This window comes from Gigantopelta aegis, chromosome 11 (assembly GCF_016097555.1).
Source record: "Gigantopelta aegis isolate Gae_Host chromosome 11, Gae_host_genome, whole genome shotgun sequence".
Classification (NCBI taxonomy): domain Eukaryota; kingdom Metazoa; phylum Mollusca; class Gastropoda; order Neomphalida; family Peltospiridae; genus Gigantopelta; species Gigantopelta aegis.
This window is the reverse complement of record NC_054709.1, coordinates 9,364,094-9,368,689: the sequence shown is the minus strand read 5'-3', so window position 1 is coordinate 9,368,689 and position 4,596 is coordinate 9,364,094.

Genomic DNA, 4,596 nt, shown 5'->3' with positions numbered 1-4,596 from the left:
AGTTTGTGCGTCCTGATGGCACGTGCATACCCTTTTCCTGCCATGACATGCAGCGCAGCATTGGCTCCCAAAAGATCACACCCTACCCATAGCTCGCTCAGGCCAGACTCACTCATGTGTCGTCCTATTACACCCAGAAAGTTCAAGGCAATGTGAAGTCCTCCAAGGCAAGGTATAAGTATGTCCTTGTACTTCTCTACCGACCACTTCAGTTCCAGCAGCTTCGGATAAAGTGCTTGCTTGTGGATCTTATCTGGTCGACGAATTATTCAACGTTAAAAACTACAATTTTTGCAATAAATATGAGTTTCAAGCAGTTTCTTGACATTTGATCTCAAAACTGAATATGGCATTGAATTCCCCATATATGAAAACCTACAAAAGCACATTTTCATTAAAGTTTCTACCTTATTTAGTCAAAATGATATGTACATAAATACATTTCAGCCTGACGGTGGCGGCCATCTTGGATTTCTCAATTTTGAGGCATTATCGGCCATTTTTGAGCTGGGCATACAACAGATTTGAGTTCAGCACCCCTCAATACAGTTCCCTCCATGTTTTAAATACACTCCGCGGGCACTGTACTGTTATCATGGGCGTATGGGCTCTTTGATTTAGGGGGGCTGGAGGGGTTGATTTGCCTGAAAGTTTACCCAGATAAAGACTGCCCGAATTTTCCCCACTGTTTTGCTCGAATTTGCGGAGGGGGGCAATTGCCCCCCCCCCCCCCCCCCCCCCCCCGGTCGTACGCCCATGACTGTTATTGACGTGAACGCATCGGAGCTTCTTTGAAAAAAATTACGGATTTTAGCGGTATTCCACCAATAGTTTCAGAACTTATACGGACATTATCTCCACAAAACAAGTTTAATATGTCGACAGGTGCATAGACAGGAGTTTTAGCAGTGGTGTCTAGACTGTGGCAAGCGAATTCTATAGGGGGAGGGTCATGGTCAATGTATTGAAAAAAGAAGTGGAAATTTGTTTGAGCAGGGTGTGTGTGGTTATTTTTTATTTATTTTATTTTTTTTGGGGGGGGGGGGAGGGGGCTGCTGATTTTTACACGTACGTATACGTATACATAATATTATACGGATTATTGACAAATGAAATTAGCACCTTACACGTCCACACCAAAATGTGGTAAGAGCCAGTACCGGGAAGCGAACCCAGTACGTACAGTCCGTAAATCTAAAATAGTTTAACTAGTACACTACCGAGCTGAGGCCGGTAAAGAAAAACCCAGGTAAAAATTAAAATTTAAAATTTAAAGCATATTGATTTAGTATTTATCGGCTATAGAATGCCAGACATGAATTTCTCTGCTGATATAGCTATGTTTTCGGTGAGAGTGTCCTTGCCAAGGCCAATCAGATCAGTGTGATGTTGCTGGAACACCGTCCAGGTCGCTTTCTTACCATGACCACTGAACTGAGACACACTATCACAGCCGGTTATAGCATGGAAGGCAAGTAGTGTGTCCACTTGATCAGCAGATAGGAACATGCGAATTTCATGTACTGGGAAATACTTTGGAGCCTTCGACGTTTCAGCTTTTGTGTAGAGACGTGTACATCCCATGCTGTCATACTGTGCTATAAGTAGAAGAAGCACATCTGTATCACGCACTGACACAACTGTGGTTTTCATATGAGCATGGATGCAGTGCAAAATCAGCTGGGTATCAGCTTCTTCGTGTTCAGCCCTCGGAGAGGAGACATCGAGATCTGGATTAGATGACTTGACAGTGGTCGCTTCGGCGAACCTCCCTGCTACTACAACCACTGGTTCATCTGTCGGGCTGTGTTCAGTCAGATGGTTTGAAAGTAGTAGATCTGCTTTATTTCCCTCGAGTGCCATAAAGCCAGACCAGTTTGATGGGAACGAACTGATGCGTCGTTTTCTATTTTACGACGTACCGGTCAGTGGCGGTGCTTGCGTTTGGTCCTTGTGCCTGCTTTGATTGTTTCGTCTTGATACCTGTCGAAGACTACGTCGATCCTCTGGTATTTTGCTCCCATCTTGAACACAGTGTTAGCAAAGGTGTTGGCATAGTCACCAAATGTTCTAATGTCAGGCGGCTTTTCAAGTGCCACCACGAGTGCTTGGCCATCAATGAGCAGACAGCTGGGTTCATCGAGAGTAACATTTGCAGGAGTTTGGACTTGTTGCGTCAGTATGTTTGCTAACATAGACTTGTCAGTGGAATGTAGACTACCACTAATTGTGGCCAAAGATAGTGGGACGGTCATGAGTTCATGCTGGAGGATGTTTTCTAGGTTTACCTCGCGCCCTGCTCTATAAGCTGTTATGAGTCTTTGTAGAATGTTCCTGTCCACTTTGATAAGCTTTTGTCTGCCCTTGGAAGGTTGCACGACTTCATACAAAGAGGCAAATGTCTTGGCCTTATTCTTTTGAATGGGTGATTTTAGATCCAGGTGCTGGTCACTATCTGGTGGCTCACACAGACGTTTGTCCACGAAGACTTTCATTTGCGCCTGTCCAAGGTGTTCTGCACTAAGCAGAGATTCTTGAATCGCAGGCGTCACCACATCCTTGTTGATTATGTTTCTCAATGTGTCACCACCATCTTGAAACACGCGATGCTGTTTCAACGATACAACTATGCTGCCTTTATCAGAGTCGTCTTTCTCCATCCTACTTTTCGTGCACTCATTGTGTGTGTACTCATCGTCTTCATCGTCCGTTGTCAGTCTCAGCATTGCTGTTGTCTGAGAAGCTATGACTGTTCTCAGATTATACGACAGTGTCCATCTACTGAGTGCGGATACTATTCTTGTGATACCTACTAAGCCCCCACTCTTCTTTCCTGTAGCGTTTAGCCATTCCGTACTTTGGTCCGGCGAAACCTGATTGAAGCGTCGATATGTGCGTTTTACTACGAAGTTGCCTTCCTGGAACTCAAGGAGGAATTCTGGTGGGAGAACCGACATCTCAGTCAGGTACACAGTACCCAATCTGGCGTAGTTAACATGATCGTACCTGAAGAGGAATGGCAGAATACGTTTGAACGCATATAGGTGGAGATCACATGATCCATCACGTTGCGCTCTTGTGAAGCAGAGTAGGATGCTGACCATAGTCATATAGTCCCACCAGAATTCAGCATTCGGGTCATCAACTGCAAGAGCTGCAGCGAACTCTTTCATGGGCTGCTGAAATCTGTCGGTAGTCAGTTTGTCGACCATCTGTGCAATGTGATCGGCGTCTATGGATGTGCAGACATCTGAGAGTTCCGCTCTCAGTGTAACATCAACCCCATCCAGGTACCTATAGAGCCATGGAAGGAGTATTTGCCAAAGAGCCTGTAGGGTAAGTTTGTGCGTCCTGGTGGCACGTGCATACCCTTTTCCTGCCATGACATGCTGCGCAGCATTGGCTCCCAAAAGATCACACCCTACCCATAGCTCGCTCAGGCCAGACTCACTCATGTGTCGTCCTATTACACCCAGAAAGTTCAAGGCAATGTGAAGTCCTCCAAAGCAAGGTATAAGTATGTCCTTGTACTCCTCTACCGACCACTTCAGTTCCAGCAGCTTCGGATAAAGTGCCTGCTTGTGGATCTTATCTGGTCGACGAATTATTCAACGTTAAAAACTACCATTTTTGCAATAAATATGAGTTTCAAGCAGTTTCTTGACATTTTATCTCAAAACTGAATATGGCATTGGATTCCCCATATATGAAAACCTACAAAAGCACATTTCATTAAAGTTTCTACCTTATTTAGTCAAAATGATATGTACATAAATACATTTCAGCCCGACGGTGGCGGCCATCTTGGATTTCTCAATTTTAAGGCATTATGGGCCATTTTTGAGCTGGGCATACAGCACATTTGAGTTCAGCACCCCTCAATACCCCTAAAAAACTTGTATGCCCTAAATTAACACCATTTGCCTTCGGGGTTAAGATTTTTTGAAAATTGACCCAGTCTATACAGTCTTAGGAATGAATGAATGAATGTTTAACGACACTCCAGCCCAAAAATAGAGATCGGCTAAAGATAAAAAAAAAAAAAAAGTTTGTTTTGTTTAACGACACTACTAGAGCAAATTGATTTAGTATTCATCGGCTATTGAATGTCAAACAATGAATGTTTAACGACACCCCAGCACAAAAATACAATGGTGTCGAACGAATGTATAATACATCAATATGAATCTTAGAGAGGAAACCCGCTTCATTTTTCCATTAGCAGCAAGGAATCTTTTTATATGCATTATCCCATAGACAGCATGGCACATGCCACGGCCTTTCATATACCAGTCGTAGTGCACTGGCTGGAACGAGAAATAGCCCAATGGGCCCACCGACGCGGATCAAACATAGACCGACCGCACATCGGGCGAGCGGTCTACCACTGGGCTACATCCCACCTACAGATAAAGATTACGTCAGACGGAAAGAAAGAAAGAAGAAGAAACACCCCCCCCCCCCCCCCCCCCCCACACACACACACACACACACATTCTAGGTCACGAAGTAAACATATTTTTATTACCTTTCACGCATGGGGTGTATTTAAACAGAAGTGTCTGTTGTTCGGTCCAAGGACATGGAGTCGTTGAC